Consider the following 12,526-nt stretch of genomic DNA (forward strand, 5'->3'; position numbering starts at 1 on the left):
GTAAGCTGCAGGTCAGCTGTAAGCTTTGGCCTAAAAGGCGCGGCGGCTTTTCGTTCACCCCTGCAAGCTAAGAGGTGACTGGAAACAGCCCTGAGCTGACGCGAGCGCTGGCGGCAGCGGCTGTGACGGGCAGCGCGGGCCGCGAACGCGGAGCTGCCCCGAGGAAAGGGGGCAGGGGGCCCGGGCAGGGCTGCAAATTCCCGCCTAGGGCAGAAAATCTACCTAATTTACCAAGGTCAGCCACTAGATGACGAGAAGGGGTTGGGCAATCACAAGAGGAAACAAGGCTGAGGAGGGCAAGCGGGGCACAGGATCAGTATTTTATGGCCTTGTTCAGAATAAGCATTTTTAATTTTTGTAAAATGATCACATCAGTTTATCTCTAAACGATGTAAAAATTGTGCTTGTTGGCTACAGGGTGCTTAAGCTGTTTCTTCTGCTCTTTTGCCAGTGGAAAGACCCACCTTATCTGTATCTTCTCTTCAATATTGCTGACCCTCTAATGTCTACTTTGACTAAAGCTAACCTTAAGCTGCTAATCCTCAGTTTACATTCTTACCCTGTTTCTAATGGTCACTGTATATTTTCTACATTACTTTAAACTATGTACTATTCTTATGCCTACTAAAGAACTTAAGATTGATGATAGTTCTGTAGCTGAAGCGATTTATTTGCCCATTACAGTAATTTTTCTTGTAAAGAGGAATCCAAGAATGAAAAAGGAGTTAGAGAAAGAGGTAGTATTTACTTTAAAAGGTATGATAATTTAAAATTTCCTTTTGCATTTAAATATCATCTGGAAATTGGTGCTGTTTGCAGCAGTGGCCACTTTTGGGCTTTTGCGTTGGACAGGCCGTGAAGTGAGCACTGCAGCGCCTACTTCTTTAGCACCCTGCTGGCTACCCATATCTGCAGCTGGGAGCTGGAGATGTAGTTACATTGCATGGTAGAAAAAAGTGCCTGAAGCGTGGGGTCTGCAATATGTTAAGCAGAGCATGACCTAATCTGGACAGCTGGAAATGCAGAACTGAGGCTTGTGTCACGATTCACCTGTTTGTTAAATAGTACTAGGCTCAGCTCCTTGGGGGCGCCACAGCTCTAAAGCTTCTTTGGAGTTAGGTGCCCAAGACAACTGTTGCTCCCATCTCCTGGCAAGCTGCAGGAGCAGCTTCCATCCATCTGCTCAGTGGTCAGCTCCCTCCTTCAGGAGCCCCTCTCTTGTGCCGGACAAAGGAGGAGAGGACCTGAACTCTGCCTCTGTCCCTGACGTCCCCTTCTGTCCCCGTAGCCACCAGCCCATAAAGATGTCTGCCTAGGAGGTTCTTATTCTTTCCAATCAAGGCTGTTCTGCTTTATATGAAATTAATTTGGCCAGAGATGACACCAAAATGCCTATCCTTATGCTAATCTGAGCAATGTGCCTTTTAACTATTGCTATTTATGTCACATTTGTATAAGGTACTTAAAAGGCACTTACTATAAGTAATTACACATGTATATATACCTGGTTAGATATTAATGCAGCTCCTTGTTTGTCTGCAACATATACTACTTCTGTTAAGTCAACTGCGTGATTGCAACACGCTCAGCAATATCTCTGTGGTCTCTGAAAACAGGACCTGTGTATGTGGAGATAAATAAATTAGCTAAACTTGGAACATTGTGTGTAATTTAAGCACAGGGAATCAGGCAAAGCCAAATAAAACAGTTTATGAAAGGCCTGTAAACTTCTGTAAGGTCACGTGGGATATTAAAAAAGTACCCAGGAGCATCCGTTCTGTTGTGCAAATTTGCAGTGTGAGAAAATGGTTGTGACACTTATGCCCAAATATATGATACTTTTTTTTTTATTCAGTCCTTCTTTGCTTCTCTTTGTTACTTGTAATTGAACAGATGGATCTGGATGCCTGAACTGCTGATTATTTTCCGTATTAACTCAGCTGCAATGAGTTTGTAAAGACAGTAACTCTGCAGTAAGCTTTTTGTTTCTACTCAGCCTGCCACCAAAGCACTTCTTTGCAGGTGGTAACCAAGAGCCATCAAGAGGATTTGCCCCCAGTTTACACATCTTAAAGTATGTTTAATGTGGATACTTCACTTAAAATTCCCTTGATGAACCCTGCTGGGAAGCACCTAGTTTTTTGTGTATTTTGTCAGCTGAGGTGTCTAACTGTTCATCCATATCAGGCTATTAGAGGCAGAGATATTTTATATTAAAGTTACTGAAGCAAGGCCTAGAACCCACTGACAGTTTGTGCCAGCTGAGTGCATTTCAGATTGGGATAAAAACCCTAAAAGTGTCTGAAGTAGCAGGTAAGCAGGACTTATCTTTCATGGCTCGTGTCCCAAAATTCTTTTATTTAATATATTTCATACATTTCAGCATAGAAGGTTGCCTCATACTGGTAAGATATTCACTGACTATTGCTGTACAGTCAATTCCTGCTAACAAATGGTCACCAATTTATAGGAATGGTTTTTGTAAAAGCATTTGCCAAGTTATGATTGGAAATCAAACCTGAGCTTTTGTAGTTTGGTGCACTGATTTAGCACTGAACAGTGCCCACAAACTATTACTACAACTGAAGCCTTCCTTCTGGATTGAATCTTTGGGATTCAATCATTAAAACCTTCCAACTTTAAAATGCATAAATCACAGCATTCTATAAAGGTGCCAGTATGTCCAGCTACCTTTCTTTTGTAACTCTGAGAGAAAAGGTGCAGCTGTCTGTTAATGCAGCCAAAGTGTTTCACCCCACCTCACCGCACCCCAGTATCTTTGTTTAGCACTGTGCTGACATTTTTAAATGCCCTCCTGCACAGGGGAATAAATTCTAAATGAGGCAGATGAGCTATCTGAGCATTTCACATTGTGGTGACAAAAGCAACATCCACACAACCACCTGAGCTTGCTCTGTCACTTGCAAGGGATGGTGGAAACTAAAAAGCTGTCTCTCTGCCACTGGGTCTGTGTGAGCGCAGCCGTGTTTCCAGCTCCTCTGCTGTCATATGCATGTCACGTGCAGATGGGGAGCCAGGCACCTAGCAGGCAGGTTTACATGCAAGTGCAAGTGCCTGCAGTTTTTCTGAGCTCAGGTCAGGCAGTGCTAAACTCTGTTACTGGGTTTCCATTGGCACTGTGAGAGATTAGGAAAGAGAGCGAAAGACAAGACATGTTCTTCACAGTGTACACATGAAAACACCAAAAAATTCTGAGCAATAACTTACAGAATTTTACTATGATGTGTCCTAGATTGATGGAGCTTTCTGAATTTAAGCCCTGAGATACTTATTTTTAAAGTTATTATTAATTTCAAGAAAATAACCTTATACTAATGTTTATTTATAAAAGGTGAATAAATATTTAACAGATTTTGTAACAAATAGTCCTTTGTTTCATAAATATTTTGATAAGGAGTTCAACAGCCTAATATGCTGTTTATTGCTGTGGTTTATCACCAGCTACAATGTCTTCTATTGATGTAATGTTTCCAGTATATACCATTCAGTTTTCAACATGCTTATAAAATATATTAACATACAGTCTTTATAAGCCACTTATAAACAAAATCATGATATAATCTTTATTGAAGTAAGATCCAAACAGGTGTTCTCTCCAATATTTAACAGAGCTAGTTTAATACTGAAGAAATATGAGCCAGCCAAAGAACAGGCCCTTTTGTGTGCTAGTTGTGCAAATGACATTTGCCAGTCGTAATGAACTCAGACTATGAGATTCTAATAGCCACAGAAGGTTATCTACGGTGAATGTCTAATGCCTTCTAAATTAAGGTCTGTAATTGGCCTCTAGTGATTAATGCATTAAATTACTGATTTCTTATATGTAAGAAAGACGCTTACCAAATGTATTTCTTATTGTACCACTGGGCTATCCTGTAATATACAGTAGGCAGGTAAAATACGTGATCATTTCCCACAGGCTTCTTCTAAAGCAGGCTTCCACCCACACAAGATCAACACTGTAATAAAGTTATTCTTTCTGGAGACAAATTTTCGTATCTTGCATATGTAATGACATTAAATTTCTTTACCTTATGAGTCTCAGTTAGAATTATCATATTAAACAGCAAGAACTATTTGATTTTTTTCCCCAGCTGGATTTCACAACAAATCTTTGTTCTTTTAGTAAACTGATCGCTTTTAAAAAAATGCCAAAGTGTGCACTGTGTTGAGCCACTGGGGAATTATTAGAGTGTTTTAGCAGTGAACACAACATCCACAAAATGGATGGGATAAATAAAGATAAATTTCTATGTGCACAAAGATGTGTATATGGAGGTAACCAGAGTGAGTTTCTGTATATAAGTGATTTTTTTTCCAGTTTTAGGTGGCATGGATTTTGATCTGCATGTGCTTCTGTGAGCGTCATTCCTAGTGAGACTGGAGACTGTGAAGAGGCAGGTTTTTGCATATATAGGGCTTTATAGCCTTGGCTACCAGTGAGTTCAATTACAAATATGACAATGTTAATATCAAAGGAGAAAAGAAAAATCACTGAAGTTTAACTGATGAAAATTTGATCAATTAAGGAAAATGCTCTATCAGTCTTGAAGTTAGAATAATTCAAAATGTTACAGTTTACCTGGAAAATTCGTATATTTTTATAGTAACACATTGAAAAATGGAAGGAGAGTAGCAGAGCAAAGTTTCATCTGTTGGAATTAACCTGGTCAGCTCTTGGCAGTACAGCTTGGAGCCACATTTATCAGGCTTTGGCTTCTGCCAAGCAAAAATATGCAAAGGGATAGGGTCTGAGGAACTGATTCTGCCCACTTCAATTCCCTCAAAGGTCTGGCATGCTCTACTCTCACAATTAGATCTGCAGACTCCAGCCTTTACCATACAGCTCCAGATTGTGCGACCTCCGCAGCCATTTGGGCCAAATCCCAATCCTGGGGCATTGCTGCCAGGCCAGGTAGACGCAGCAGCAACCTCCCCCTGAGGCTGTTCGGGGAAGAAGGAGACCTTTGTCCGGGCAGCACACACCAGCCAAGCAGCTGTGCCCCAGATTCTGCAAAGAAAAGCTGAACTGAGCTGAAACGTGCTTCAGCTGAAAAACTGGTCCAAATGCCTTATGAACTATGGCACTGCAGTAAATCTGCCTGTGACAGCTTTCATCATGTTTGTGTGTTCAATATTTGTACCTGAATGCACATATATACATGCTCTGCCCACAGCACTCCCCAGGACTCATGCAGCATGTGCACTCTTGGTGAGATAGCTGTTGAAGAGAGAAGAAATAATTCCAAGAAATAATTCCTGCTGTATCAACAAAAAGGGAAGATGAAGGTAAAACAAAATCCACTGTTAACACTGAAAGAAATGTCCTGTGAAATTAAAAATTGCGTATATTGACAATGTGCCAAGTTTCTGTGTGCAGCCAGGATTTAAAAGTCAGCACCTCTAAGACAACCTTGTGACTCATGTTGTACTCAAGACATCTGTCATTTTACAAAAACATGCTGAACTGTGATAGCTCAATCACTTATTCTGACCACTGCTCCAAATATGAAAATGACAGATGAATTGCAACATGTCAACTTGTGCCATGCAAAAATAAAAAATGAAGACTGAGAAGAACATAAAAAAAGCACAGCAAGTCACCTTTTGCATTTCCAGGACCGTTTTTCATCTAAGGATCTCCACAGTGGAGCAAAGCACATAATGTTTTAGTGGAAAGAGCTTTAACATTTGTTTTACAAGGAAAGATGCCTGCTGGCATCAGAACAGAAATCTGAAGTCTTGATACTAGATGACATTTTCATCAAGAATCAAGACGAAGGAATCTTCTACTCAGATTCAGGAGGAAGGACATAGTCTTGCAGGCTCCAGGAAAAAACCCAACACACACAACATTTGTAATACATCTGCAGACATCCTTCCAGCATGTTGCTTCACCCGTCACATCTCACACACCCCACAAACACGATTTTCGCAACTGACTGCTCATTCCACCGCTTCCCTCCTACTCGGTCGGGAGCAGGGCGCAGAGCTGGCTCCTGCGGGGCGGCATCCCATGCCGGGTGCAGCTCCTGGCCAGGTGGCAGCCCCTCTGCTGCTGCCCCCAAGCTGTGCCGCAGGCGGGGAGCTGCGCGCTGAGTGGCATCGGCTCTCCTGCAGCCCTCTCCAGCGGTGCGACCTACACTCGCACTCCGCTGCCACATCGGATGACCACAGCGGCCAGGGCCTCACCTGTTGGAAAGGAAAAATACGACAGTTTATTTTCGCCTCGTTCCCCCTTACTTGGCACCCGTTTCAGCCTTCCCATCTGCTGCTGCTTCTATGCTGCTGCCTTTACTCCAACAGCAGGTTGCCAGCTGGGAGTGACTGGAAAGAGTTGTCAAAGCGGGGCTACTTCATAAGCAGATACTTTCATTTCATCCACACCTGGCAGTCTAATCTTTTTGACATTTCTCAGTTTTGTATGGCCTCTTCATTTCATTGTGTGTACAGGCACCTTTGCAGCGCTATTGTTTTGTCCGGCTAACGCGCCGATACTGCTGTCATGCAGTCCCCTCTAAGAGGTTACTGCGACAAGCAAAGCTGCGACAGGAGAAGTGGCAGACCGATGGGAAGGTAAGGCGGTGGAGCAGAGCAGGCCCAGTCATCCTCATCGAATTACCTTTGGCCTCATGCATTCATTTTTAACTGGAAAAGACGATTAAAACTTTCCTGTGCTAGGGTCTTTGCAGTGTTGTAACTGTGTGGGTCAAGCGCTGGTACAGATCAGCTGAAATAGCATAAAATTAGGGCCCACAACTTGTATCTGTTATGCACTAGTGCTACTCACCTATGCTCTAGATACACAACGGTGTGGATCCACAAATAACCTTCAGCAAGGAGCAGCTGGTTTTTAAGACAGCAGAATCAACTCTACATGGCCATGCAAAGGGGTAAAGCAGTTCCTGAAGAACAACATTTCCCAGTTATCACAAATTTGCATGTTGGAATTTTACTGCATTTCCTACCTTCTTCGTAGAGTTGTGTTTGGCATCTGCGCAGGTGAAGCCACCTAAATCAGATTTAAAATCCCCTAATCTGCTTGCCATCAGGCTCCCTGTAAATTTTCAGCATGTACTTACTGCTCCCTACAGACTTGGTCTTAATTTCTTTCTCTGTGGCCCCACTAATTAAAGCCTTAGCCTATTTTCCTTTTAAGGTCAAAAACATTCTTTTCACTCTGTAGAAGAGAAAAATATTAATCAAATGTCAGAGGTCTTGAAAATGTTTTAATTGTGCTGCATTATGATTATTGCACATAACGCTCTCTGACTAGTGGTCTGGAGCATATGGCTTTCTAATTCTCTAATTTCTAATTTTCTAATTCAGTATACAAATCTTTAGCACAGACCTTAAATATGTAATTGCAAAGGTAGAGGCTGTTTCGTTCCAGCAAAAGCACTTATGAATACATCCTGCATTAACCTTTGAAATTTAAGCAGAATCATGGGCTAACATTTTTCTGGTTTACAAGCTGATTTTTCCTTCCAGGCTTCTGATTTTGAACATGAGATTTGGCTGTCTTGTTGTGAACTTTGTATTTTTCAAATGAATGACTAATCTGAACAGAAAAAATGAATGCACAGTGACAACATGGCAATAAGGCTATTTCTAAGCGTAACCATTTTTTTAATTTCGTTGATGTGCTTAGTTTTCAGTAGGACTCCTTTTTGAACCAGTGAGTTTGAGCTGAAAATGCTTGCTACCTTATATGACTGGGCCTGAAGCATACACTGCTACAGCACTCTGACAGCATTATATGCTGCTGATGCAAAAATCTAACAGGACAAAGCAAGGAAAAGGAATTAGAAAGCACTGCTGCATGAGGAGACCCACTCTGTCACCAACTGTAAAAATGCCAGGTTCCCTGGGGCTGCGGTGCCCAGCTCATCTGGCCGAGCAGCAGCAGCAACGCAGGCAGCACCAGGCGACACCAAGAGCTGAGTGCTCCTACACAACGGGCAGGTTTTGCGTGCTGCAAGCACTAATGCTATCAGAGACCCATGGCTCACAGTCTTTTCCTTCTACAATCTGATTATATGGAAAAAAGTCCCCTTTCTACTTACTGTTTGTGCAATCTTGAACCACAGAACTAGAGAGTGTAGCATTCAGTCTCCTTTTGGGCTGAGACACCACTTTCTAAACTTACTTTTGAATTTCTTGAAGGAGGAATGGAAATCTATAAGCTTTTCTTCCTAATAAAGCTAAAATGCAAAATTTTCTCTTTTCTTTTAGATTTTAGTCTTTTAGATATAGTTTTTTATAGATTTTAAAATGTATTTTGGAAAAAGTGTTTGGAACATGAGGCTGGTTCTTGCCAGTCCTGCAAACAAATGGAGCCAATGCCCTATGCACTGGAAACCACCAGACCTGTGAGTATGAAATCTCATTTTAAAACTGTATTTGGAAGGCAGAAAATCCTCGCAAAAAAATCTGTCTGTGTTAATGGATGGAAGTAATTTCCTCCCTTGTTATATATTCTAGAGCAGGCAGATATTTGATTTACATCTGCTGTCTCCTAGTGACATAATATATGGTTTGGTGACACAGTCTAAATGAAGAAACTGAAGGTCAGAGAACAATTCATCACTTGCTCACTAATAATTCAGTACAAAGGTACTTAGATATCCAAAGATGAAGACAGTACCTAGCTGGATTTAAGAAGTGTCTAAGAGGGTAAATGTCTTGCTGTCCTTGAAATCACCTAGAACCTCCAGGGTGTTGCATAGTTCAATAAAAGTGGCTCTTCATACTGAGCAGCTGTCAGTAGCTAAAGCAGCTGAAGGCCATCGGCAGCTGGCTGCGCAGTACTATGCAGTGAAGACTCAAATAAATGCAGAGTACTACAACGCAACCAGTCAGGCTCAATTCACTGCCAACAGTGTAATTCAGAGTAAAACTGTGTTCCCAGAGTACAGTCTTGCTCTGATGGTATGGTAATAATAAACCCACCTTCACCCTGGCAGGTGCCCATTGCCTTTCTTCTGCTTCGGGGACTCAGCAGATGGGGAATCAGCAGGATCTTGACTGCACGTTCAGAAAGAGGTCGCTGCCAAAAGGTCTGCAGCAGTCCCCCATCCCATCCACTTCCCTGGGAGTTGCGAGCAGTGATACACCTAGAGCCTCCTGTCTGCAACAGCTCCTCCTAACTGAAAACTTCCGGGAACAGCAGCCTAGCAGAACAGGCATTCGTAAAGATGTGTTGCACCTTTAGATCTTTTCTGTTTGGCAATTCTCCTGCCACTTTTTCCACGACACAGGACAAACAGTCTCATCTGCGTCTGTCTTAGATACGTAGGTATCTCCAAAACGATGCATTTGTGACAAAGCAGCACAGCATCATAAGCTTAACTGAAATACCAGCCTCCCTGCAGCCTCCATGATGTCCTTTCTGATGTTGGGCTTCAGCGCTCCAACAGCTGTATCCAGACTGCACACTGCAGCAGTGTAAACCTATATATAAGCGAACCTGATGAGTCTGTGGCACAAGTGGTTGGACAAAAGCAATGGAAAATTAGGCAGTGGGAGTACAAGCAAAGAGCTAACCTTTGTTGCTGCAGCACTTAAATAGAGCCAATGATACCAGACTTTGGTAATGTTTATTTTGGTGATTGAAATAAACATTATGACTATAGATATTTATAGTCTTCATCAATGAACAGGTTAATCTAAGCTAAATTGTTCTGCTAAACTTTTTAGGAAGTTGCTCTGAATTATCGGGAATAGGCAGCAATGGTACGGGTTAGGAAAGGAATAACAACTGGTCACTGTCATTAGCCCTGGAGCACTGCACAAGACAAACAGCATGTGCTGCCGTGGAAGTAATAGAAAGGACAACAGTGGTAAGCACAATCTCCCAGAGGGTGGTACGGTTTCAGGAAGCTGAGACGGCTGCTGAAAGACACTTGCTTTGGCAAGAGCAGCAGGTACTCAGCAGTAGATGGATGGAAGTCAGAAGCTGATGGTAATAGGGAGCATTAAAAATAAATCCAGCCTAATTAGGTAAGAAGGAAAAAAAAAAGGCATGAACATGACAGCTCTGCAACTGGCAAGTGTTTAGTTCTTGCAGTTGTCTTGAGGATAAGAAATTCACACTGGAGCATACGGAAGGAGACAGATGAAGTGACCTGCTGTGCACCCTATGTTCTGTAACTGGACCATATCACTGCCCATTTTGGGAAGCTGTGAGCTCACCAGTTTCAGAAAGCACAGCCTCTTTAAAATGTCTAATGTTGAAACACCCTGAAATATTACCTACTTCTTGAAAATCTTGGCTAGTGTTTCCGCTGGTATAGGGGCATTCACACACACACCCGTGAATTCTGTGCCAACAAAAGACAGTGAGTTGACAGGTTTGTGACCTAAACGGATAAATCATGCATGCGGTAATGTAGGCTTCCCTCAGTGCCCCTCTCTAGCAATTTCCATGGACCATTTCTGAACAGAGTGAGGAGTCCTGTGTCCTTTCTTGTCCTCTCTGCTGAGAACATAAATGAACACGCCAAATATGAGCAACCTCTTACAAGGGAGGGGACGTTGCCTGCTAGGAACTGTACTGCAGTTAACCAGCTCGTTTCACATCCCAGCACGACTGAGATGGCAGGATGACATGGTGGAACAACAATATTAGTAAAAAAAAAGAGAAGCAGGAAAGAGTAGAAAGATAAGCAGAGGGGGAAAAGAAAGTGAACATAATAAAATCAGAAACTGCACCTAAACCCAAACGATGTTCCACATACAGAGAACTGAGGCCTTTACGCAAGCAGAACCAAGGTGGCCACTGAAATGCAAAGTTAATGGAAAAGAGCTGAAGGACCCCAAATACAGGAAGCTTGCTTCTCCTTCTCATGCCTTGACTCTGTTTTGAAGCAGCTGTATCAACAAAACAGCTCCCCCTGTTCTTACTGGAGAACATGGGGAACTTATCCATGTTTCCCGTGGACTTTATTAACAGTTAAGTGGCTTTTCTTCCTTCTGCATGCTTCTGTTTAAAATATTTTATCAGATGAATCTAATGTTCCCCAGGTACAAAATGTTCCTATGTAGCATTCAGCACAGCTCCTCCAGTCCTGCAGGACATTCCTTTGGATTTGTTGAGGAAAACTGCCTCAGGAATCCTAGTGAGTCTTACCAGTCCAGTTCCTATATGGGGCTTCTGCCGATTATTAAAAGTCTAGTCTAGCATCTGGACAGCAAATAATTTAATCTCAAGCTAACGCCCTTTCTATATTTGTTACATAGCATGTCTTGCTGTTCTGGAAAAGGTACGGCTGGACGAATGGGCTGCATGCTACTATACACGGTGACAAGGGAAACCTGCAACACATGAAATAAACTCTGTGACTTCCCCCTCAAAGAAGGAGATACACATTATTCAGGGAGGGGTAGGATCTGTTTGTCTATCCTGGCTGGCCCTTCCAAACCTTCTGTAAAGAGCTCGGTAGGGTTGTGTGGTGCACGCCATGACCAGGGAGAGCACCAGGCAAAGCAGGGCCTGTTTCACCACCACAGTAGCACAGTTCCTTTGGGAACCACCTGAAGGCACTGCAATGCCCGTGGCAATGCGAGCTGGGTTTGGGGCAGGTGTTTACTCACTTTCTGGTTCTTCTTGTCCTTTATTCCTCCCTGTGAATGCTCAGGAGCCCAAGAGGAGGACCGTGACGTATGCTTCTCTCGTCTGTGCCTCTCTCCTCTGATGGCCGCTGTGGCAGGCTCTGCAACATCTGCAGCACAGAACAGACAGGGAAAAACAGCTTCTGTGGCATGGGGAGGTTTTGCATAAACATGACAATGGTCTCTGCGTTCCAGTGCCCCGGCTGCTCTTTCTGCTTGAACACAATAGATGTCTTCAGCAGCTGACGAGAGAGCATTTACTTCACCTAATGCACAGGGAGTGTTAGAAGGACTACAGAAATATTCTTGCAATCATTTAACTGCCTAAGACAGACATGAAGACCAGAAAAGCTGAAATTTGGATTTTCAAATTAATGTCATGTTAACGCAACAGGATTTAATTCGCAGGATTTTACTGGAGTCCAGGTCATGCTACATGAAAAAATTTCTGTTGCCTGAACAGAGAATATCTCTGGCTGTGATTTGGATGGATGTTTAGTACATCAGTTTGGCATTAATGCAGATGGGGAAGCGATGGGGGCATCAACCAAGTTTATGTTCTCACAAGCTGGGCCATCTCGTCACATTGTCTTTCCTGGCATCTGTCTGATAAAAATGCTCTTAAAAACCTTTCTTAACAGACATTTTCACAGTTTCCTCGGACTATTTTTTCCTTCCTCCATGGCTAGAAGGTTTTTCCTAATATGTAACCTAAGTCTCTCATGCTTCAATTAAGCCTATTTTTCTTGTCCTATTTGTATGGATGATTCCCTTCCTCTTTGCAAAATACGTTTTTTTACATAAAAAAAAAAAAAAAAAAAAAAAGGAGGTCCCCTCAGGTCTTTCTTCTGTTGCTTAGCCTAAGCACTACACCGTCTATAATATAACCTAC

This window comes from Rhea pennata, chromosome 3 (genome assembly GCF_028389875.1).
Source record: "Rhea pennata isolate bPtePen1 chromosome 3, bPtePen1.pri, whole genome shotgun sequence".
NCBI classification, from domain to species: Eukaryota; Metazoa; Chordata; class Aves; order Rheiformes; family Rheidae; genus Rhea; species Rhea pennata.